The sequence below is a fragment of the Vulpes lagopus genome, chromosome 10, assembly GCF_018345385.1.
Source record: "Vulpes lagopus strain Blue_001 chromosome 10, ASM1834538v1, whole genome shotgun sequence".
Taxonomy (NCBI): domain Eukaryota; kingdom Metazoa; phylum Chordata; class Mammalia; order Carnivora; family Canidae; genus Vulpes; species Vulpes lagopus.
This window is the reverse complement of record NC_054833.1, coordinates 24,437,368-24,463,974: the sequence shown is the minus strand read 5'-3', so window position 1 is coordinate 24,463,974 and position 26,607 is coordinate 24,437,368. Positions and strand designations below refer to the sequence as shown.

The 26,607-nt window shown below is 40.0% G+C and overlaps 1 long non-coding RNA gene across 2 annotated transcripts in view; it reads right to left on the bottom strand.

Moving 5' to 3' along the window:
* Positions 1-26,607, bottom strand: part of LOC121500822 — a 79,487-nt gene that overhangs the window by 5,936 nt on the left and 46,944 nt on the right. Inside the window, exons 2-3 of one of the 2 annotated variants that reach the window (XR_005990455.1) lie at positions 19,949-20,040; positions 241-417 (exon numbers count right to left, since the gene is read on the bottom strand). This is a non-coding gene — a long non-coding RNA (uncharacterized LOC121500822). Of the gene's footprint in view, positions 1-240; positions 418-1,071; positions 1,226-19,948; positions 20,041-26,607 lie in introns of those variants that run through there. The other variant, XR_005990454.1, reaches the window with a different exon arrangement.

The window sequence follows — 26,607 nt, the reverse complement described above, 5'->3', positions numbered from 1 at the left end:
AGGAATATGAGTGAGCAGTTGATAAACCAGGACCCTAGGAGCATAACATTGTGCTCATGATGTCACATTTCCACCAGCTAGAATTATACCCAAAATTGATCCCCTAGAAGAGAGAGAGAGGGAGAGAGAGATCAGAGAACCTTTTTTAATGCCACATGCCATGAAGCAGACCTTTCAACCCAGGAGGTTTGCAGAGCCCCAGTCTCAGGTGGAAGCTATTTTTAATAATGGATGCCTTACCTTTCTTTATCTTTCTTTTAAACCTATTGCTTTTTAGTCTGTCATATGCCTTCAATAAAATAAGGAGGTTCCAACTGAATTATTTGAATAGGAATTAAAGGTATATGAACTTCTTCCATGGATCTTGTTCAAGTCCACACTTTGTGAGCAGCTTCCTATGTGCCAAGCACCTAACACCTGATGGAGAAAAATGGAAACCAGAAAGGGAGGTAAATATTAGCCAGATCACAAAGGACTTCGGTCATGATGATGTGAGGATAATGGGGAGAGACAGACTGGATACGGAGGGGACACTGGGCAGGTGTGAGGCCACCCATGCAGCAAGGGCTTCACGGAGAAGTTAATCCTGCTCACACGTGGGGGTAGAAGAAGGCCGTGAGCGTGCAATTGTTCGGTACTTAGTGCAAGGCACAAATCAAGGGGGAGCGCCATTCATACTGTCGTCACAATACTTTTGTGTATCAATTACAATTTTTACTCAATGGAAATAAAGTGTTTCGAGGAAAGTATGTTTTTGTCATTGAGCTAGCCATGGCGGCTGAGTGCAGTTGGGAGCTAGGCTTTGAAGATACCGAGTTTGAGTTGCCCACAGGACATCTAAGTGAACCAAGCATGTGAACAGTTAAAGACACATGTCTGAAGTCCAAGAAAGATCTGGGCTGGAGATGCAGGTTGGGCAACATCAGCACACAGACTGTTTTTACAGTCATGGAAATAGATGATGTCATTCAGGAAGTGTGAGCCGAACAAGGGTTCTTCATGTGAGGTTGTAACAGGCTTCTCTGGGAAGCACTTGAAAGAAATACCCAAAAATACCAAATTAAGGGGTACCTTGGTCACTCTTTCGGTTAAGTGGCAGCTCTTGATTTTGGCTCAGGTCATGATCTCAGGGTCCTGGGATAGAGGCCTGGGTTAGGCTCAGTTCCTTGGTGGGGAATTGGCTTGAGATTCTCTCTCCTCTCTCTCTGTCCCTCCACCCTGCTCAGTCTCTCCATCTCTAAAATAAATAAATGCATCTTTTTTTAAAAAAAAATAAAGAAATACTAAATTAAGCCTTATCAGAATGGGGTGGGGATAACAGCTTCTGAAGCTTATGGCAAAGTGCCCTGAGCAAAGGAAGAAGACAGGAGAGCCAAGGATGCGATATTTATCTTTAAGAGGTGAGCAAAGGACACTGAAAGGGAGGCCACCAGCAGAGTGTGGAATCATGAGAACCAGGGAAAGCCCAAGAAAAGAGAGAAGGTGTCTGTTAAGGCCAGAGAGAGCAGGGAAGCCAAGGACAATGAGGTTTGACTTCCAGGAAGACCAGCAGTGGCCTTGAGAGTGTCACTTCAGGGAAGTGCTGGGTGGGCCTGGAGCAGGGACGAAGATAAGTCCTCTCAAGAACATTGACTTGGGAGAAGACAGATCTGGGGAAAGCTGAAAAAGGAGCCCAGAGAAAATTATTCTTCCTTTTTAAGGAAAAAAAAAAAAAAAAGCTTGAACATTCTTAAGTGTTACTGGAAAAGAGGAGAGAAGAGAAGCTACGGATGCCTGGACTGGCGGCGTCATCATCCAGACATGACAGACCGAGGGCAGCTAGTCACCCGCAGAGGCCTGAGGGCTACTGCCAGGCCTCATCCCCCGACCCTGGGCCCAGCCCTGGCCCAAGCCCTCAGTGCGGCTGGAAGCCAACGGTAGCAGCCTGCGAGCCGCTCCCTGCTCCCCCCAGGACACCATAAGAGCGCTCTCGGGAGGGTTGGAACGCCAGTGGGATGGGTCCTGGCTGGTGGGGACCTTAGAGGCTAGGCCTCTGCAGCAACAGGAGTTGGCCAAACTGGAGAAGGGAGACGTGGGACGAGACGGTGGATCTGGATACCTTAAGCTGATGCGGAATTAAATCTTCACTGGAATTGTCCTGCCTCCCCTTGTGTCTGTACACGTCTTTGGTGAAAGAGATTGTATGAAATTGGGGGAAGAGCGCAGAGTTTGAGGTCAAACAGTTCTCGGTTAGGCCTTGACTCTGCACTCAAGAGTCGTAAGATCTTATATTCTATTAATCAATCTGAGCTTCTGAGCCTCTGTCTCTTCATTTGTAGAGTGGACATAGTGGAACTAGTTTTGTGGGCCTTCGAGGCAGCATTAGGGTCAAATCAGAGGACATACACACAGATTCGTTGGCCACAGTACGGGACGTGGCGCAAATGATAATCAGTATTAATGGTAGCGGTAGTGCACCCTGGCCTCTAATGAAGAAATCAAATCCTCATCAATCAGCTTATAATTATCATACAAATTACATGATTTACGTGAGGCCGACACTTGGGGAGGAGAGAGTTCTTCAGTACCTTTTAACTAAACTATCTGGAATTTGATTTACAGGATTATATTATTTATGTTGCAAATCAAAGTCATGTCGGTCCTTGCCAACATGCATATCATATCACTCATGCCAAGAAATACAAACCTCTAATGTTACAGATTGTGCAATTGCTTAGTTGGTCTTTACATTTGGGAATGATAAGAGGAACACTGAAACCCCAGTAATATAGTAAATGAGATTTCTTGACCTTCCCATAAGAATTTTATCTGTTAAACCAAGAAAATTCATGCAGATATTATAACGTGAGTAACATAAAAGTTGTGTGTTTCTTGTTTCCTTTTTGGGCAGAGCTCGGTGGGTAAAAGATAAACAGAATTCATCTGCTCAGTTGTGTTTTAACCCAGGGGTTCTCTGTCTTCATTGTTCGTACTGTGAAAGTAAGAACAGGTCCTATTAGCTCTTATGCATATAGTGATTATGCTCATCTTTTTTTTTCTTTTTTTTCTTTTTTAGATTTTATTTATTTATTTGAGAAAGAGAGAGCATGAGCAGGGGGAGAGCAAAGGGAGAGAGAGAGACGCCGACTCCCCGCTGACCAGAGAGCCCACCTTAGGGCTTCATCCAAGACCCCAAGGTCATAACCTGAGGCACTTATGTGACTGAGCCACCAGGCACCCCTAACTTCATCTTAATTTTTTTTTCTCACCCTCCACTGGAACCTCTCAATTTTTCACTTTTCTCTTGATCTTCTTTTTGCCATTCTCTCCTTTACTTTTTGAGGCCTCCTTCAAAGTACAGCTACGTGTTCTCCTGGCTGGAAAAGGGCCAGATCTTTGATTCACGAAGAAAAGAGAATGAGGTAGTTTCCTGCGTGGATCCACAAAAAACCTGTCTGAATCCTTTTACTTCCAAAGTCTCTCTAGGCAGCCTGTCACTATAGCTAATGGGGGGATTTGCTAAAACTACGGACAGCTGATAGGATCTCCTCGGACTGAATCCCTGCCTCATTCCATACACCAAAATAAATGTGAAATAACAAGGATTTACACACCTAAAGCAAAACCCGCAGAGCACTAGAAGAAAGCACGGGAGAGCTTGAAGTCTTCTTGATGTATGCAGGGCTCACTGAAGCCTGGTGCAAACCCTACCTGCTATCCAAGAAAAGGCACGTCAACTTGACTTCACAAAAATTGCAAATTTCAGTTTTTTAAAACACAGACAAACAAGGAATGTAGTTGAGACTTCACTGACAGATAAAGGCTAATGATAAATAAGAGCTTTGATAAACCAATTTTTAAAATTACTCAAGACTCAACGGACAGTTGGTCAAGATCAGATAGTTTCCATAAAAAAAAAAAGAAAGAAACACAAATAATCCCTAAAAGGTGAAAAATGTTCAATCTTTCATAATTAAAATGCAAATTAACGATTTGTTGCCTATTAGCAAAGACTGGAAAGTTTGATACAACGTGGAGTCAGTGAGGTTTTGAGGAAACAGGCTATTCATACGGTGTTCATGGGATTGTAACTTGGTGCAACCTCTCTAGAGGGTCTTGTCCTCCTGCAAGTGGCCCTGGCGTAGGTCTAACCTTTTCTCTTGCAGGGCAATATGGCAATTATTCATTAAAATGTAAAATGCTCACACCCTGTGACCCAGCAATTCCATTACTAGGAATTTATCCTAAGGATCTGACCTCTCAAATGTGCAAAAAGTGCATGTGCAGGAGCCTCTGTGTTGCAACATTGCTTATAATTCCCCCAAACCGGAAAAAGACTTTTTCCTATCAGTTTAAGGAACTGGCTAAATTAATTAGGATACAACCAGGCGCCGGACTCTCCGCAGTCCTGAAGCAACCGGCTGCACGCCTGTGTGCGGGGCGCAGGGTGTACGTTCCCAGGCCTGATCATGGAGAAGATCTGGAAGCACGTTCTCCGCACGTGTGGATGCTTCTCTGTGCAGAGGAAATGTTTGAAATGGTCGGAGAAGTGCTTCGACGTACGGTTACCTCTGGGAAACTGATACTACCTTACACACTTTATAATCTAAGCAAATGCAGTTTACTTAGTTTACTTAGGGGAAAAGAAGGACAGAGGGAGGCAGAAAAGAGAGAAGGCAGGAGGGGACCAGGCGAGAGACCGGGAGAATGACACCTTCGGATTCCTTTCAGCAGATGAGCCTGTGCGCCCGCCCGGCCAGCTGGAGGCCGACACTAGCACAGCTCAAAAGGTCAGCGCTTCCCCAGGCTTCCCCAACACTACCTTGCTGCTTCCTTTAGGAACGAAAACAAGGAAGAAGCACCAGACTGTCGGGTCTGTCCACACCTTTTCTCGGTCTTTGCAGACCACCTTGGGATGAGGCCCTTACTGCCCTTCGGCCAAGGGCGACTCCAGGAAGCCAGACGGCATTTCCTCCCATAATACACAAATTTGTGTTTTGCCTGATGTTTTTGTCTCCGTGCCTAGATCCCACAGCGATAGGCGCCACAAGAGTACACAGAGGCCCGAGAACCGGCCCGACGTTGCCGAGAGGAGACAGACATGCGGGGTCAAGAGGCCGCCGTCTAAAGGCCGCGGCCCTCGCAGTTCCAGGGCAGGGCTTTGGCGTCGGGCAGGGGACGCTCTGCCTTGGTCGCCAGAGCACGGAAGGTTTCACCGGATGAAATCTCTTTGCTGCTTCCTCCTGGGATTCTGGGGGCTGACCAGAAGCTGCGATGACTTCTTCTCAGTCGCTTTCAAAAATTAAAATTACATCTGAGGGCTATTTTTAAAGATCATGGTTTCTTGCCTGCCGAGGATTTGTTTTTTTTTTTTTTTTTTTTAAGGAATTGGTTTTCCAACACTGATTTTAGGATGGCTATTTTTGTTGTTGTTGTTGCTGTTATCTTTTCTATAGGAAAAGAGCAAAGGTTAGACCTACGCCAGGGCCACTTGCAGGAGGACCAGACCCTCTAGAGAAGGGGACTCGCCCGTCCTGCTCCCAGCCCCACGCTGACCTCTGCAACATGACTGAAGCTTACAAAATACTCTCCTAGTACTCGACAGTTTAAATATTAACGAGCACGTAAAGCTACTGGGGGTAAGAGCCCGGGGCCTGTAATGGGAGCAAGCCTCTGCTGGCTCCGGCAATTACCCCTTGCGCAACTGCAGGCCGCGGCCGGCTGGAGGCTGGACGAGGACACGCTTCCCGCGGCCCTGGCAGGAGGGCCCGGCGCGGCCCGGTTGCATAAGCTTTTTCATAGCATAATAATTAGTCATTAAGAAGCAGAACAAAGGGCCATTCTGACACCGGGGTGCTCTAATATTGTCTGAATTTGCTTTGGGAAAGGAGGTATTTCTTGCAGTCTCCGCCAGAGAGCGGGTGCAGGGCTGGGGGGGCGGTCGGGGGAGGAGGTGGGGCCGCCTGGTGCACCCCACAGACTCCGGGGCATTTTCTGTCCCTGCTCTTGTGTTTCTGGTTGTCGTTGCCGCTGTGTTTAATCTTCCCCCCAAGCCCAAACATCCCACCCCGACCCCACGGGCCTCGGCTCACCCACCGGGCCAGGGCCTCCTGTCAGGCCTCCGGGCTTCCTTGGCTTCCAGTCCTCCCCAGGCTTCTCTTCGTCAGCAAAGTCACTGTCCTCTGGTTTCGCACATGTCATTTTTCAATGGATTGAATATTTGTGAAATTAGGGTGCTAAAGTATTGCTGCCCCGGTTACTTCTAATTAAATGAACATAGACAGCTTGAATTTTAGGAGTGTTCACTTTAGAAATAATCGAGTCTTGTCCCCGGTTCTACAGATGCAGGAACCGAGGCCAGAGACGCCAAGGGGTGAGCTTGCTTGCTAACGTCCGGGGGCCTGAATGAGGCATCTGGCTTTACCCTTATTCTTGGAATACATCCCTAAGCTCATGTGCGTTCTTTGTCTCCTGCATGAATTCAGTGTGTACCTGAAACCTCCACCCAACCTGTTGGTGCGCAGGGCAGACACAGCCCTGCACGGGCTAGAAGATAATCATGGCAACAGTGCAGCCTGCAGGTAAGTCTGAAGATAACAGCAGTGCACCTGGAGAAGGACTGCCTGACAGCACAGGGGCCCGAGGACTTCTGAAAGCCTCAAGCCCCGCAAAAAAGTACCCACAGAACCTGGAGAGATGGTGTTCAAAGGGCACACTTTGGGTCTGGACTGAAATGATGGACCCAAAGGGGTGGTTTGTTTTATTCAGAATTACATTTGCCAAAGTTCATTGGGAAAAAGTTTAATTTCCCACAATACTGCCAAGAGAATTGAGTCTTTTCACCTGTGCTTGATGGATAATGTCAATAATGATAGAAAATGGCCCATACACTTGATGGGATGAGCACTGGGTGTTATTCTGTATGTTGACAAATTGAACACCAACAAAAAATAAATTTATTAAAAAAAAGATTTCTAACAAAAATAAAAAAACAAAAAAAAAGAAAGAAAGAAAGAAAGAAAGAAAGAAAGAAAGAAAGAAAGAAAGAAAGAAAAAAGAAAAAGAAAGTGGCCCATAGATCATGACCCTTCCTCTTCCGTCTGCCCGGAGCAGCCATCACTACCCACTCACGGTGCTGGCTAATCGCTAAGAGTTACACGAAGTTGACAAAAGAAAAACAGTCTTTCACATTAAACTCATTTTCCTTAAGTAAGAGTTTGACTCACTTGGGTCGGGACAATGCCATGGATGCTAAATGCCCAGGTTTAATGTGTCTCAAAATGTCCTTAAAAGGGTTGTAGAAATGCAGGCTAGATATTTAAGTTATCGAGAGTTTCACTGGGGTGGTCAGTTGCCCCCCAAAGATACCACTTAATGGGATTAGCATCAACCTACAGGGAGATTTCTAGTGACAGATGAAAGAATTATTTTTCACCATATTTTCTAATGAATTGGCTAGAAACATCTTCAGATCTCTGCTGAAATGTCACCTTTGCTGTGAGGTTTCCTTTGACCACCCTATCTAAAATTGCGAAATATCTTCCTCCCCCCTCCCCATCTCTCTACCCAGCTTTGTTTTTCCCCTTGGCTCTGTCATTACCATGTACATAACATATGTATTTTTTTGAGTGTCCGTCTTCCCTACTTGAATGAAAGCTCCAGGAAAATAGAGATTTCTTTCTGTTTTGATCACCACTGTATCGCCAGGGCTTGGAACAGTCAGTGCCTGGCATATTGTAGGGTACGCAATAGACAGTCACTGGGTGAATAAATGAATGAATGAATGAATGAGGACAGCATGCTTACAAAATGTGAAGATAACATAAACCCAGGAAAGTTGAGGAAAATAGTAGATGCCCAAGTCAACAACCAAAATTACCTTGACAGGTGAGAATGATGCTTTAAAGCTAGAAAATGGAATTTAACAGGCTCTGTAAATCAATCCCACACTTAGATTTCAGAAAAACAATTGCACAAGATCAAGATGGAAAGATAACGAGGCTAAATAACACGTGCAAACATGACAAGGTCTCAGATGACCGCCGACGCGATCTGAGTCAAAAATAAAACCAGCCAGTCAAAAAAGCGTGATCTTTGATGTCATCACTAATTAAATAATCATACTTTTCAGCATACAAGTGTGCCCATTGCATTCCTTCATTTGAACTCACATCACATCACATCCAATGTATGTACAAACAAAGAACAAAGTTATTCCTTGCAGCCAGGCTTGTAAGAATAGAGATGAGAAGCCACCTAAATATCCATCAATACGGAACTCGTTAAATAAATTAAGAAAAGCTACACCATGGAATACAGAAGAGTCTCTAGGTAACAATGAAAAAATTCTGAATGCACTGATTTAGAGTCGTCTTTAAGGCAAGCAGGTAAGTGGGGCAGAGGGAGAGAGAAAGAAATTTACAGGAAAAAGAAAATAAATGCCAATTTTTGTTTAGAGTTCATTAAAAGCCTGGTTACTCAGGGTGATTTCTGACCATTAGCTTGCCCGTCATCTGGAAGCTTGTTACAAATGCAGAGTTAAAAAAAAAGAAAAAGAAAGAAGAAGGAAGAAAGAAAGAAAGAAAGAAAGAAAGAAAGAAAGAAAGAAAGAAAGAAGAAAGAAAAAAAGAAAAAGAAAGAAAGGAAGGAAGGAAGGAAGGAAGGAAGGAAGGAAGGAAGGAAGGAAGGAAGGAAGGAAGAAAGAAAGAAAGAAAGAAAGAAAGAAAGAAAGAAAGAAAGAAATGCAGAGTAGCAAGCCTAATGCCAGACCCACTGAAACAGAATCCGCATTTTATAAGATTCCCAAATGATTTCTTTGCACATCAACTTTTGAGATGTGCCGTTTTAGAGAACAAATTTAACCTAACCTATCTCATCTCATCCACACCCTGAGGAGAACCCGGCCACCCTTTCCCTTCAACCTCCCTTCTTGCAGTCCTCCTTGTTCTAGAGGCCCAGGAGCCCTTAGCATGCTAACAGCCGTGGGTTTTGAGCTCTTAGCAAGAGCTCAAAAGACTCAAGTACTAAGAGTATCTTAGTACTCAGATACTCTTAGCAATACTGGATTTTGCAGGATCCTGCTCCTCAACTAGCTCCAAAGTGTTCATGGCTGAGCTGACACTAATGGCAACCAATTTTGCTTGGCCAACCTGCTTAGTGCAGGGACATCTGTGAGTCCAAGTAATTTGCTTCTTTTTGGCCATACGGCTCAGGTCAGGGTGCCTGCTACAGCCAAAGCCTGACGGCTGGTGCTAGCTTTCAATTGTCACATCTAAGTGCTCTACTGATACAGCCCCAGCTTCAGCTGCACATTCTCCTACAAGGATACGCAACAGGGAAGGTCAATCACATGAGCACCCAGGTTTCCTTCCAGATTTCAAGTTACTTGGCCACAGCATGACTCCTTCACCTACCAGAATTAAGTAACTGATGAGGGCAGCAAGTAGTACTTGGAGACCCCACATATCATGCACCTGTCCACTTACGTGGCTCATCTTCTCCTCCTAGAGTTGATGACGTCTGAGCTGACTTTTCTTCCAGTCATGTGGCCAGTGCCTCCCATCTTCATCCTCTGCCACATGTCCAACTCAGGCAATGATGCATAGCTTGTGATTCTCCTTACCCTGACAGTTTTTTAGAGCCAGAAGCAAAGCACATATGCCAGCATTGCGAATATGGAGTTTGGGTGGGATTTTATTGATTCCTTGTAGTCAGTGGCCAGAGGGATAAGGTCCACATTACATTGTTCAGTGTCATTAGTGGTCTTTGAGGTCCCACTAATTGGGCAGCATCCTACAGAACCTGTGGCCCAACGATCCAGAGATTCACAGCTTATTGGAACGGAAGTTCTTGAGCAGAAACAGACATTGGAAGTGCCACCAGTTTCTTTTTCCTAGTACATCATGTCCGTTTTTAACAAGATCTTAGAAGGCATATTAAAAGGCAAAAAAAAAAAAAAAATCACAGTTCAGAAAGACGGAATAGGCATCCAGACCCGATTCAAATATGTAGAGATGTTGAACTTATCAGACCAGGAAATTAAAACAATTGTAATTAATATGGTAATAATTCATATGGAAAAAGTAGACAATATTCATTTAAAAATAGGTTATACAAGCAGTTTTTATCAATAATCATGTTAAATGTAAATGATCTAAGTACAAGAGAGATTAAATACAAAGAGGGCTAAAAGTACTAGACCTGACTATGTGTCGTCTAGAATAATCCTATTTTAAATAAAAGACATGGACAGATCAAAAAGGAAGGGATGGGAAAAGTTATACCACACTAGCACTAATAAAAAGCAGATGGTGTAGCTATATTAATTTTTTAAAAAACCAGACTTCAGAGCAAGAAAAATCATCAAGGATGAAGGGACATTACAGAATGATACAAGGTCAGTTCTACAAGAACACATAACAATCCCTACTGTGCATGTGCCTAAAAACAGCATCAAAATACATGAGATAAAAATAGGTAGAACTCCAAGGAAAAAAATAGACAAAGCCATGATCATAGTTGGAGAACTCACTATTCCTCTATCAGTAATTGATGGATTCAGCAGACAGAAAACCATAAGGACACATTGAATGAAACAGCACCATCAACTCTAGAGGATCTAACCGACATGGATGGACCACTTCAGCCAACAAAGGCAGAGTATATATTCTTCTCAAGCTCACATTTACCAGAAGAGACCACATTCTGAGCCATGTAACACACTGCAACAAGTTAAAAGAACAGAATTCATACAAAGTATGCCCTCAGACGGCAGCAGAATTAAAGTAGAAACCAATAACAGAAAAACAACTGAAGGTCTAAAAATCATATGATCATCCAGCAGATGCTTAGAAAAAGCATTTGACAAAATCCAACACTCATTCATGAAAAAAGCTCTCGGGAAACTAGGAATAGAAGGAAATCGTCTCAACTTAATAAAGAACATCTACCAAAAAAATCCTACTGATAAACTGATCGGTGAGAAGCTATTTTCCTGCTAAGATCAGTAATGAGGCAAGGATGTCCCCTCTCATCCGTCCTTTTGAAAACTGCACTGGAAATCCCAGTTATACAATGAAATAAGAAAAGGAAATTAAAAGTGAAGTATACTAATAGGGGAAAAAACCTGATTTTTTTTTTTTTTTTTTGCAGATGATGTAACTATCTGTGTGGAAAATCCCCAAGAATCAACAACAACAAAAAATACTGCAACTAATGAACAATTTACAAGATTCATACACAAAAAGTCAACTGTTTCCCAATTTACCAACAACAAACTATTGAAATTTTTAAGTCACAACACAATACCATTTATATCAGCACCAAAAAAAGAATTAAAAATGTATGTACAAATCCAACAAATATATACAAGATTTATAGAAGGAAAATGACAAACCCTGATAAAGAAATCAAAGGAGATCTAAATGGAGAGAACTTTCATGTGCAGCAATAAGAAGACTCAATATTGTTAAAATGTCATTTCTTCCCCACTTCATCTAAAGAGTCAATGCAATCCCAACCAGTATTACAGCAAGTTATTTTGTGAATATCAACAAATCGATTCTAAGGTTTATTGGGAAATTCAAAAAGACTCAGAACAACCAATATAATATTTAAAGAAAAGAACAAAGTCATAGAACTGACAGTACTCAACTTGAAGACTTAGCATAAAGCTATAGTAATCAAGACGGTGCGGTATTGATTAAACAACAGACAGAGCAATGGAACAGAATGGACAACAGCGATGGATACAGAAATAGACCCACACATATGTAAGTTTGTGAAGTCTGACGAAGGAGCAAAGGCAACCCAATGGAGAAAGAGTAGTCTTTTGAAAAAATGGTACAAGAACAGCTGGACATCCACACAAATAAATAAATAAAATAAATGTAAACCCAGACCTTACACATTTCATGATAATTAACTCAAAATTGGTCATAGTCCTAAGTGTAAAACACTGAACTTTAAAATTCCTAGAAAATACCAGGGAAAAAATCTAGATGACCTTGGGATTGGCAATGACTTCTTATATACAACAGAAGTGCATGATCCATGAAAGAGAGAATTGGTGAGTTGGACCTCATTAACATTAAAAATTTCTGCTATGCAAAAAGAAGAGCATGAAAAGACAAGCCATACGTGGGAGAAAATATTCGCAAAGAATTATCTGAGAAACCACTGGTATCCAAAATTAGACAAAGAACTCTTAAAACTCAGTAGTAAGAAAAAAAACACCCAATTTTTAAAATGAGTGAGAGACTAAACAGACACCTTACCAAAGATGTAGGGATGGCAAATAAGCACATGAAAATATGTTCAACATCACATTATTAGGGATCAATGAGATACCACAACACACCTAGCAAAATGACTAAAATCCCAAACACTGACAATACCAAATGCTGGCACAGATGTGAAGCAACTTGAACTCTCATTATTGCTCATAAGAATGCAAAATGGTAGATAACAGTGGAGAGAGTGAGCATCCCTGACTTAAAAAATCTCAGGTTTTCCCCATTGAGGATGATGTTAGCTGTGGGTTTTTCACCTATGGCCTTTATCACGTTGAAGTCTGCTCCCTCTAACCCTACCTTGTTGAGGGTTTTTATCATGAATGGGTGCTGTACTTTTTCAAATGCTTTTTCTGCATCTATTGAAAGGACCAGATGGTTCTTATCCTTTCTTATATTAATGTAGTGTATCACGATTAATTTATGAATATTGAACCACTCTTGCAGTCCAGGAATAAATCCCACTTGAACCTGGTGAATGATTATTTAAATGTACTGTTGGATTCAATTTGCTAGTATTTTGTTGAGAATTTTTGCATCCATGTTCATCGGGGATATTGGCCTGTACTTCTCTTTTTTAGTGGAATTAGATTAATGCTGGCCTGATGGAATGAATTTGGAAGTTTTCCTTCCATTTCTTTTTTTTTTTAAGATTTTGTTTATTCATTCATGAGAGACACAGAGAGAAGCAGAGACACAGGCAGAGGGAGAAGCAGGCTCCCTGCAGAGAGCCCGACGTGGGACTCGACCCCAGGACCCCGGGATCACACCCTGAGCCGAGGGCAGATGCTCAACCACTGAGCCACCCAGGCATCCCTTTCCTTCCATTTCTATTTTTTTAATAGTTTGAGAAGAATATGTATTAACTCTTTAAATGTTTACAGCCACTTTTGAAGATACTTTGACAGTTTCTTACAAAACTAAATATACTCTTACCAGATGATCCAGTTCCTTGGAATTTACTCAAAGACTGAAAATTTACATCCACATGCTCTTTACTATTTACCCAAAGGAGTTGGTATTTACCCATAGTTGAAAATTTATATACACACAAGAGCCTATACATGAATGTTTATAGTAGCTTAATTCATAATTGTCAAAACTTGCCTACATCAAGATATCCTTTAACAGGATAAATGGATAAATAGACTGTGGTACTTCCAGACAACAGAATATTACTCAGTGATAAAAAAGAAATGAACTATAAAGCCACAAAGAGACATAGACATTGGATATTTCTAAGTGAAAAAAAATTTTAAATTGTTTTTGTTTTGATTCCAACTACATGACGTTCTTTAAAAGGCAAAACTGTGGAGACATGAAGAATATCAGTGGTTGCCAGGGGCTTATGAGGAGGGAGGAGGGAAGGATAAAAAGAGCACAAGGGATATTAAGGAAGAGAAATCATGGAGTAATGGTGAACTATGGACTTTATTTAATAATTATCAATATTAGGGATCCCTGGGTGGCGCAGCAGTTTGGCACCTGCCTTTGGCCCAGGGCGCGATCCTGGGGACCCGGGATCAAATCCCATGTTGGGCTCCTGGTGCATGGAGCCTGCTTCTCCCTCTGCCTGTGTCTCTGCTTCTCTCTCTCTCTGTGTGACTATCATAAATACATAAAAATTTAAAAAATAATTATCAATATTGGCTCATTGGTTGTAACAAATGTTAATAAAGCTGAAACTAATGCTAAATGACAATCAAAGGGAAAACTGTGGGAGGGAGCAGTAATTGGGAACTCTGTACTTTCAGTTAATTGTTTTATAAACCTAAAACTGCTTAAAAAATTAAATCTTAAAAAATAATGAGTCCTAAAAAAAAAAAGAATTACCATATGACCAAGCAATTCCACTTCTATATGCATACCCCCAAAGAACTGAAAGTAGGGTTTCAAGGAAATATCTGCACAAACATATTCATAGCAGCATTAATCACGATCACCAAATAGTGGAGGAAATCCAAGTGTCAATCAACAGATGGATGGATAAGCACACTGGGGTATGTGCATGTAATGGAATATAATTCAGCTTCAAAAAGGAAGGAAATTCTGACACATGCTGCAACATGGATGAATCTTGAAGACGTTATGCTGAGTGAACCAAGCCAGACACAAAAGGACAAATACTGTATGATTGCACCTACATGAAGTATGTAAAGTAGCCAAATCCATAGAAACAGAAAGTAGAATGATGGTTGCTAAGGGTTGGGGTGCAGGACAGGTTGTAATGAGGTATTATTTAATGCGTACAGAGTTTCAATTTTGCAAGATGAAAAAATTCTGGATATTGGGTGTATAACAATATAAAAACACTTGATGCTACTAACCCATGTATTAAAAATTATTAAGATGGTAAATTTTAGATTACGTGCATCTTACCACAACTAAAAAAAAAATTTAATGATAAAAGGATAAGTCAATATTTGGAATGAATTGCTTATGTACAGATTATTCCCGGAAGAAAATACAAAAACTGACATATAGTTATTTCAGAGGAGAAGGAGGAGCAGATTGAACCAGGAAGGACACACTTGGCGTTTTTTTCATACCATATACATTTCTCAACTTTTCAGTTTAAGGGAAAAAAGGGCCAGAAAACAACTTCCACATCCCTTTCAAACAGAAGCAGGTGCTTCAAAACCAAATAGTTGAAGTTTTCTGTTTCTATACCTTTGTCAATTTTTAAACAGAGCCCCTATATTTATGGCTTAACTCTCTTAGTGTGTATTTCTATCACTCTAAGTATCAACTTTTCTCAAAGCACAGGTAAGCCATTTTCCCACAGGAACCCAAATTTGTGGTCTTTGGCACATAAAATGGACAAAATATGTCTATTGATGGTGTTGTCTCTATTGCTTTTTCTGATAGCAGTGGTGGATTTGTGCAAATCCATCTGTATGCTGTCCCCCAGGCCTGTGTCCGGTCATACTACTACCTGACAACTATTGAGGGTTGACTATGCATTCCACACAGTGTTGAGTTCTTACATCTATCATTTCCTTTAATACCTAATTGCCCTCGGTCCATTTTACACATAAGGAAACTGTATGTAGGAAAGTTAAATAATTCTTCTGAGGCTTTGATGCATTAGGAATGGATTTTGCACCAGATTCGCTCTATGAATCCAAGGCCTGTGTCATAAACCATCACATCATACCTCCTATAAGAGCATTTCAGGGCAGGCATGGAGTTCAGCTTATTACTGTGAAACCACAAGGACGGCTAGACTGCAGGCACGCAGTCTTGTTCACTGCAGTGTCCCCAGAAAATCGCATAGCACCTGTCACAGACCACTTGAATTTACTGGCCTCACCAGGACCAATAACTATTTACCCAAAAGTGCAAGTGGGTAAGCTCCAGAGGAACTGAGAATATAAACCCATCAAGTGTTCTGAATAACGAAGATAGGATTGCCGGAAAGCACATCTGGAGGTCTGCTCTTCAACCCCCAGCTCTTTGTACTAACCAGCAGCACATTCGAACTCTGGTGAGGCTTGTATTTTCCAAATGTATATTTGTAAAGTATTCTTTTAACCACTTGTCACCAATGAATGAGGAATTACTAATTACCCACATCCACATGAAGCCACGTTGCTCCTTAAAGGGGATGCTAAAGATTTCAGCAAATGTTGTCACCTTAGCATGTTGGAAAAAAGTAATGTAAGTGACAGCGTGGATTCTTCTTTGCACCACAGGAAGCACTAATGTGAGAACCTCATGTGGACTGTGTAGGCTGCAGCCAATACCCCACGATGGCTTGTGAGCAACATGGTACATCCACCTGGCACTCTGAAAAGGAGATGAGTAGACATGCTGTCGTAGGCATGCTCTTGTTTTCCTCTAGCCACTTCTGTCCCTGCTAGCCCTCAACGCCACTAGCCCCCCAACACCCTTAATGGCTTTTAAAATAAAATTCTGAGATCAGGAAGTTAAACACGTCAAACACCACCCCATCAGCACCATTAGAACCGTCTGTTAAAGCCACAGGCTTATAATAATTATTTTTAAATTATTGTTATTAACAAGAGATTATTCCGCATGATTGTCTTCTTTTGTCTTTAAGTCTTTTCTTTAATGGAGTCCTACCCGAATTCAGGGACTTTTCTAAACAAATGTATTCATTACTCTTCCCATATTTCCGCTCCAGTTTTTCCAAGAATGTGAGCTTAAGATGACTGCATAAAGAAGATGTGGTCTATATATACAATGGGATATTACTCAGCCATCAGAAAGGATGAAATCCTGCCATTTGCAACGAGGTGGATGGAACTAGAGGGTATTATGCTAAGCAAAATAAGTCAGTCAGAGAAAGACAAATACCATATGATGTCACTCATGTGGAATTTAAGAAACAAAACAGAGGATCATAGGGGAAGGGAAGGAAAAATAAAATAAGATGAAAATAGAGAGGGAGGCAAATCTTAAAAGATGCTGAACTCTAGGAAATAAACTGAGGGTTGCTGGAAGGGAAGTGCAGGGGGGAGGATGGGGTACCTGGGTGGTGGGCATGAAGGGGGACACTTGGTATAATGAGCACTGGGTGTTGTATGCAACTGATGAATCCCTGAATTCTACCCTGGAAACTAATGAAAAAGAAAGGAGAAGGAGAGAAAGAGAGAAAGAGAAAGAAGAAAGAAAGAAAGAAAGAAAGAAAGAAAGAAAGAAAGAAAGAAAGAAAGAAAGAAAGAAAGAAGAAAGAAGAAAGAAGGAAAAAAGAAAGAAAGAAAAGGAAAGAAGGAAGGAAGAGAGAGAGAGAGAGAAAGAAGGAAGCTTTCTACCAAAAAAAAAAAGAAGAAGAAGAAGAAGAAGAATGTGGGCTTAATCATCAGGTCCAATAGCTTATAAAGATACCAGTGTTGTCCTCTCATCCTTATTTTTTCTTATATCTCTTTTTTCCATATAGATGTAGATATATGTGCATGTGTGTATGTTTGTGCATACACCTACGTAGATATATGTGTGTACGCATCTACTTACATATGTGTGTACGTCTATATGTCTGGCACAAATTCAGAAGTTAATATATATCTTCTATCTACACTTTATTTTTGACCTCTAGACCAAAAGTCCTAGGTTTTGACTAACATCAGAATTCCCTGAAGGGCTTGTGAAACTGCTGGGTTCCACTCCGGAGATTCTAATTCAGTAGATCTGGAGTGGAGCCTGAAACCTTGAACCCTAAACATTTTCGAGGTGATGCAGATGATGTTGATCCAAAGCTCCACTTTGAAAACGACTGCCTCAGAGGAATGACTTCAAAATTCATCAACATGGATGACAATTTTGACCACAGAGAGATCGAAGCATCTCAAGAAAATTCAAGACCCTGTTCAACTGTTTCTTTTTCCACTGTCTTAATAAAAACAATAAAATATTAAAAACACTAAGAGAAAAGTGCTTTGTGGTAAACATTCAAAATCATCATCATCATAGTCACTGCTGGATTTTCTGAATAAGGATGTATTTGACTATATGTCTGCCAACTTTTGCTGAATTTGAATCTTCTAAAAGGGAAAAGTTTCATATCTTCATAAGTAAGATGGGTCCTTAGTAAAATTTTGGGTTTTTTTCTTCTTTAAATTTTTTTAAAAATATTTTTTAATGTATTTTAGAGAGAGAGAAGGCATGCTAGTGAGGGGAAGGGCAGATTACTGAAGAAGGAGGGAAGCAGACTCCCTGCTGAGCGGTGAGCCTGATGAGGGACTGGATCCCAGGACCTCGAGATCATGACCTGAGCTGAAATCAATAGTCGGTCACCCAACCAATTAGCTACCCAGGCGCCCCTGGGTATTTTTCTTCTGAGCCCCTGCTCTTTCTAGGGGTCCTGGTTGCTGTTAACACCATGTGTCACTCTTGCTTCTCTACTGACTCAAAGTCTGAGCATCAAAATAAATTCTTCCTTGTCCATACCAAAACCTGCTTCCAGAATAAAATATAATTGGTATTTTTCAATGTGTGATTCTTCATAGAAGAAACTGATTTAAAATGTATTGTTTTCCCACCTAATCATATAATTGTTCTTAATGTTCCAAGTAAACTAAGAAAAGGCAAAAAATGTGAAGAAGAAAATGAAAAACACATAACTTCAAAGTCAGGTAAAACATATGTTAAAATTGTGGTGCAGCCACTCTGGAAAACAGTGTGAAGTTTCCTCAAAGAGTTAAAAAATAGATCTGCCCTATGACCTGGCATTGGCACTGCTGGGATTTACCCCAAAGATACAGATGCAGTGAGACATTGGGGCACCTGCACCTTGATGTTTCTAGCAGCAATGTCCACAATAGCCAGACTTTGGAAAGAGCCTCGGTGTCCATCGAAAGATGATGGATAGAGAAGATGTGGTCTATGTATACAATGGAATATTCTTCAGCCATTAGAAACGACAAATACCCACCATTTGCTTTAATGTGGATGGAACTGGAGGGGATTATGCTGAGTGAAGTAAGTCAGTCCGAGAAGGACAAACATTATATGGTCTCACTCATACGGGGAATATAAGAAATAGTGAAAGGGATTATAGGGGAAAGGAGAGAAATGAGTGGGAAAAAATCAGAGAGGGAGACAAACCATGAAAGACTCCTGACTCTGGGAAATGAACAAGGGGAAGTGGAAGGGGAGGTGGGTGGGGCGATGGAGTGACTGGGTGACAGGCACTAAGGGGTCACTTGATGGGATGAGCACTGGGTGTTATGCTTTATGTTGGCAAATCGAACTCCAATAATAAAACAAATGTAAAATGCAAAAAAAAAAAGCTGTCTCTTTTAAGTGGCCCCCCACAAGTGTATATGCTAACATACACACCCTACATTATCAAATTGGTGGAATGGGTAAGATATTGGGTGCCCAGAAAAATCCTACCCATGGAAAGAACCATTTTTTCCAAGTGTCACATAAGACACATTTCAACAAGTACACACATACTTATAGAAACAATGGGAAAGTTTTATCCAAAATTGAGACTGCTCTAGAAAGCTGCAGTATATGGTTTTCCGGCCCTTAGGATTTTGAGGATACAAAGAAAATGCTTCAAAATCCTAAGGGCTGCCTTGCTCCTAAGGAACGTGTAATTGAGTTGCCTATTGACACTTTATGAAATGTGATCACTGTCATGACAGAAAACATCACATGAGACAACTAATGAGGGCAGGCCACTCAGCTGGGACTGCAGTGGGTGCATATGTCACAGACTCTGCCCCCAGAGTTTTCTAATCCAGCCATGACTCCAATGACCTGCCAAATTCTCTGATCAATGGCAGCTCTGGCATGCTCACAGTCCTCCAGCATGGGCCTGAGTTGACATCCTGGCGTACTCATATCTATATTGGGGACCTCACATAGCTGACGCTTTCTTTTTAAAAGTATTTATTTATTTATTTATTTATTTATTTATTTATTTATTTTAAAGAAAGAGACAGAGAAATTGCAAGCAGGGGAAGAGGGAGAGAGAGAAGCAGAATTCCCACGGAGCAGGGAGTCCCAACACAGGGCTCCATCCCAGTACCCTGGGTTCATGATCTGAGCTGAAGGCAAACCCTTAACCAACTGAGCCACCCAGATGCCCCTAGCTGAGACTTTGTGAATTTCTCCAGAGCAGAGCTGAGTTGTAATGTGGTCTTCATTCACATCCTATCAGGAGCAGTGCGACAGTCATCCCACCCTTCCAGGCCACATCTCCTCACCTCCTCAGAACATCACAGCAGTGTTTGCAATGAAGGTAACATGATGACAGCATCATGGTTCTGAGTATAGCACCGTTTAAATCATGCATTTCCTGTAATCAAAAGAAAGGGGATGTGTAAGATTGGAGGGAAGAAAGATACAAAAATGTGGAAAGAGAAGCAGCATTAAGGAGTGACAACCTGGAACACAGCCCTTAAACAACAGTGCCATACCACAGAGGCTGCAATGGTGCTTGTCAGACAATTGGCAGATGGTGAGAACTATGGTACATATCATGCTGCATACACACCTGCTAAGTAATGAATCCATAGAGATGCTGATGTGGTGGGGGACACCCTCTATTAACCACCTAGGGAGTGGAAGGAGAGCAGACTGTCCCAGGGCTTATCAAAGAATACCAGCCAGGTGCAACAGATGCCCCAGGTGTGATCTTCTCCCTGGAATTGTGTCTTGAACTTGCAGTCATCAAGCACAGGCAGGGCCCCAAACAGCAAAGAAGAAGTAGAGCAGTAGAGGATTTAGGCTTCTCCTGCAACCTTTTCTCAAGTGCAAAGTGTATTCCTTAGAGGCCTTGCATTCCTAAAGATTTTAGAGTGGTCATGTGAGCACTGAATACATAGGAAAAGAGAACGTCCTATAGGAATCCCACAGGACAGAACCAACCTTGACTGAAAAGCTCTCCCTTTCCTCCCATTACATCCTGAATATTTCAAGAGGTTAGCAGGTAGCAGCGGCTGCAGGGTCACTGTTGTTTCAGCTTTACCATAAACATAGTTGGGTATTTTGGCATCAACTTAATGACTCATCTTCCTTGAATCTAAAGCATAGACCCAACAAATATGGAGAGCCAGTGCAATGTTTAATTTTTTGAACTATGAAGACCTTTGATATATATGAAAAAGAATAAAACAAATTTATCCATGGTGTACTATAAAAATATTCATATGGATATAGAAAGAAAAAAAAGAGAAAATTTTAAATGTCAAACCCTTTAGGAGTTGTAGAATAATGTACAGTTTGTCCTCATAAATGTTTCTTAAGATAATATTAACCTCAGAAGCAAAAAGTATAACCAATGCTTACCACAATCTCTGAAACAATGCAAAGATAATTAAAACCTGATAATTATCAACACTCTGACTCCTTGTAGACCCCAAATCTCATGGCAGTCAATCTGGACATCCCACTATTATCATTACATGCCTACCCCAATGCTCAAAAGAAAATACAGATACACACATAGGGGCTTTTGGTTGTTATGTTTTTAGAAAAATGGGAAATAGATGGATATATATATATACATATATATATATATATATGTATATATATATATCATTCCCCCTGCTGAGTATTGAAGGCATACCCCAATATATGCAAAAGCTTCTTAGCAAAATCTGCAAGATTTAATGGTTCCAAACATGTAATGAAATTGCTGCTCAATCATGAACTGACCACTGAGCTAATTGAGCAGATATTTCGGTGATTACATATAACAAACAATGCAGATTTTAAAGAATTAATTCAAAAAAGCCAAACAACAAAAAACAACACAAACAACAAACCCTAGAGCTGAGGGAGAATTTGACTTACAGAATTGTCACCTTATACTATTTAAAATGTCATATTCCAAAAACTTATAAGACATGCAAAGAAAGGAGAAACAATGGCACACACACACACACACACACACACACACACACACACACACGGAAAAAAAGCAATCAAAAGAAATATATCCGAGGAAGCCCAGACATTAAACTTAACCAGACAAAGGTTTTAATGTATCCATTTTAAATGTGTCCAAAGAACTAAAAGCAATCAGACTCAAATAACTAAGGGAAAGTATGAGAATGACATTTTGCCAGCATAGAACATCAATAAAGAGAAACTGTTTTTGAAAGGATCAGATCTGGAAGGAAAAAGTATAAAAATTGAAATAAAAACTCACTAGAGGAGTTCAACAGCAAATTTGAATAGGCAGAAGAAAGAATCTGAATTTTGGAAGATAAGTTACTAGAGGTTATTGAGTATAAGGAACAGAAAGAAAAAAGAATGGAAGTAAAAATAGACAGTGCCTTTGAGACCTGTAGAACACCATCAAGCAAATGAACATATGCCTAACGGGAGTCCAAAAAGAAAGGAAAGAAAGGAACAAAAAGAATATCTAAAGAAATAAAGAGCCAAAATATTCCCAGATTTGATGAAAAACATTAATCTATGCATCTAGAAAGTTCAATGAACTCCAGGTTGGATAAAGTTAAAGAAAGCAAGAACTGTCAAAAAACAAGGAGACCACCCTGAAAACAGAAAGAATCAACTGATCATGTACATGAGCTCTTCAATAAAAGTAAGAGTCAATTTCTCATGAAAACCCCTAAAGCCAAAAAAAAAAAAAACAACAAACCCTAAAGCCATATGACAATGAGATGACACATTTGAAGCACTGAATCAAACATACTGCCACCAAGAATTCTATACCCAGCAAAACTGTCCTTCAAAAATGAAGGGGAAATTAAGATATTTCTACATAAACAAAAACTAAGAAAATGCATTGCTAGCAGACTTGCCATACAACATATATTATGGGGACTCATTTAGCGCCTAAAATGAAAAGACACTAAACAACTCAAATCCAAATGAAAAACTAAAGAGTACCAATAAGAGTCACAACAGAGGTAAGTATATAAGACAGTAAAAAGTATTTTTTATTTTGATTCTTTTTCTTTGCATACCTAATTTAAAAGACATTCCATAAGGCAATAATTATAAATAAATCTGTGTTGATGGGCATACAAGGTATAGGATGTGACCTGTATGAACATAATAGAGCTAAGGAAAAGAGAATTATGAAACTGTATGATAGCAAAGTTTTTGTGTACTACTGAAATTATTTAACATTAATCTGAACTTGATTATAACAGAGATTATAGATTAAATTACAGATTATAACTACTTATAATTTAGGATGTTGATTGTAATCACCAGAAAGATAACTTAAAATAACTTTAAGAAATGTAGTTAAAAATGGTGTGGGAAACTTAAATTATATAATAGAAAATATCTACATAGCATAAAACAAAGTGATACTGATTGAACAATGAAACAAAAATATATAGCACATGTAGAAAATAGATAGTAGGGTACCTGGGTGGCTCAGTCACTTAAGTGTCCGCCTTTAGTTCAGGTCATAATTCTAGAGTCCCAGGATTGAGCCCTGTATCAGGCTCCCCACTCAACGGGGAGTCTAATTCTCCTTCTGCCCCTCATCCCACTCAAGCTCTCTCTCTCTTTCTCTCTCTCTCTCTCTTTCTCTTGCTTGAAGCCCTCAAATAAATAAAAATATTTTTAAAAAAATAATAGAAAATAGATTGTAAAATGGTAGATATAAATCCTACCTTATTAATTACATTAAGTATAAATGGATAGAAGGGTCCAATCAAAAGAAAGAGAAGGGCAGAACTGATTTCAAAAACATGATCCAACTATATGCTCTCATAAAAAGACACATTTTATACTTAAAGACACAAGTGGGTTGTATATAAAAGTTTAAAAGAAGATACAACATTATAACAATAGAAAAGAGAACTGTAATTCTAACATCAGATAAAATATATCTTAAGACAAATAAGTGCTGCTAGATACAAAGAATACTTTATAATGATACAAGGCTCAATCAGTCAAATATATATAACAATTATAAACATATAAGCACCTAACATAACAAATATGCATCTAACAATGGAGCCCCCAAAATACATGAAGCAAAAACTGACAGAATTGAAGAGAGAAATTAATGACTCAACAATAACATTTGGAGACTTTAATACCTTCCCGTCAGTAGTGGATAGAACAACTAGACAAAATGAAATAAAAGAATTAAACAACACTGTTAAACAACTAGACCTTTAGAAAACTCCACCCAACAACAGCAGAATACATATTTTCCTTCTCAAATGCACCTGGAACATTCTACAGGACAAACTATATGTTAGTCTATTAAACAGGTCTCAGTAAATTTTAAAATATCAATATTATACAAAATATGTTTTCTAAACCAAATGGCATGAAATCAAAAATCAAACAAAAAACTAGACTCCTAAATATAGAGAACAAACTGGTGGTTGCAAGAGGAGAAATGGATGGGGGGCTAGGAGAAATGGGTAAGAAAAGATTAAGAGTACACTTATCATGAGGAGCACTTAGTAATGTAGAAAATTCTTGAACCTTTATATTGTACATTTGAAACTAATAGAACATTGTGTTCAGTATTTTTAAATTTAAAAATAAATAAATTTTAGGGGCACCTGGATGGCTCAGTTGGTTAAGTGTCCAACTAAGATACAACATAGAAACAGTGGCTAGAAAAACACCTGGGGCACACAGGAGGGAGGATTATGTATACATTTCAGAGTGCATCCTGGAAAGGCAGGTTCACAGAAGAAATTCTCCAGGAAAAAAGGAGCTGACAGGTGCCTTCTCTCCCCACCATCACTCATCATAAACACAAGGCTACTTGGGGAAAATAGCATAGCACTGGAACTTGCTACCTAACTTCCTTACACTGCACCCTGCCCCCCAACTTCAATGGACCCACCCTTCCCAGTCATAGTTGGCTCAGACAATCTGATATGGATCCCCTCCCCCAGAAGAGTGGTGAAAATCTTGCCAATACCATGTCTTCTGATTTACATGTTTTCTGAGAACACAGTCCTAGTGGTGGTGCTAAGGGCTACAGGCTCAAGCTCAGGCACACTTTGCTCAAATTGTATACTCCACCCAGGTACTCCTGGTCCTGACAGCAGTGGCAGCAGATTTCATTTCACAAGCAGGCCAGTGCACCTCTTGCTAAAACTGCACATCCCACGCTGACCAGACAAAATGCTGCCATTAGGAGGCAAAGAAAGTCTCACAGATGACTGGACTAAAAGAAAAAGCATCCAAGACACAAATGTAGAGTACAGGCAACACACATAGAAGACATCATTGATGTACCAGGTTCTGGTGAGCATGGGACACTACATGGCACTATAGAACCCTTTCTTCATAACACCATTACTTTCAAGAGTAAAGACTTAGGTGACTTTCCTAACACAGAGAAACAGACACAGAGAGTGAGACAAAATGAAGAGACAGAGAAATGTGTCTCACATAAAAGAACAGGACAAAACCACAACAAGAGATCTAAGTGAAATGGATATAAGAAATATGCCTGATAAAGAATTTAAAGTAATGGTCAAAAAGACACTCACCGGACTTGAGAAAAGAATGGAGGACATCAGTGAGACCTTTAACAAAAAGATTAAAAAAAAAAAAAAAACAATCAGAGATGAAGAATATAACAAATGAAATGAAAAATACACTTGATAGAATAAATAGTTGGACAGAAGAACAAGTTAACGACCTGGAAGGAGAATAATGGAAAACAATTAAGCTGAGTAAGTACAAGAAAAAAGCTATGTAAATTGAGAATATACTTAGGGACTTCAGTGATTCCATTAAGTAGGATAACATTCACTTTATAGCGATCCTTGAAGGAGAAAAGAGAGAAAGGGGGGGAGAGAAAAATTATCTGAAGAAATAATAGCTGAAAACTTACTTAATCTGGGGAAGGAAACTGATATCCAAATCCAGGGGGTGCAAAGATGCCCTAACAAAGTCAAACAAAGGGGGTCCACACCAGGACACATACTAATTTAAATGGCAAAAAAGTAGTGACAAAGAAAAAAATTTAAAAGAAATAAGAAAAAAAGAATACAGTTGCATACAAGGAAAACCCCAGAAGACTATCAGCAGATTTTTTCAGCACAAACTTTGCAAGCCAGAATGGAGTAGTATGACATAGTCAAAGTGCTGAATGGGAAAAATCTGCAGCCAAGAATGCTCTACACAGCAAGGCTATCATTCAGAACAGAAAGAGATTTCTAATGATTTTCTCAGAAAAATAAAAATTCAAGCAATTCATGACCACTACCAGCCCTATTAGAGATATTAAAGAGAACTCTTTGAGTGGAAAGAAAACAACATAAGTAGGAGTTAGAAAGTAGAAAGCAATAAAGCAGTACAAATAACAATATCTGTAAAATTCATTTGACAGACTCATAAAAGCATGTACAGTATGACACCACACACCAAAAATATGGGGGAGAGAGGAGTAAAGAAAGGGCACAATCTCAAGCAACCATCAACTTAATATAGACTACTACATGCGGATGGTTATATATAAACCAAAAAGTAATCACAAATAAAAAGGCAGTAATAGATATGCAGAAAATAAAGAGGAATCCAAATATATCACTAAACAGAGCCAACAAACCATGTGAAAGAGAGCAAGGGAGTAAGGATCAGAGAAAAAGTACAAAAAAAAAAAAAACCCACGCCAAAAAGCAAGTAACAAAATGACAATAAACACATACTTATCAAAAATTACCTTGAACGTAAATGGACTAAATGCTCCAATAAAAAAACATAAGGTGACATAGTGTATAAAAAATCAAGACCCCCCCCAAAAAAAAACAAGACCCCCCCCAAAAAAAAACAAGACCCATCTATACGCTGTCTACAATATACTTATTTTAGACCTAAAGAAACCTGCAGATTGAAAGTCAGGGGATGAAGAACCATTTAGCATGTAAATGGATGTCAAAAGAAAGCCAGGGTA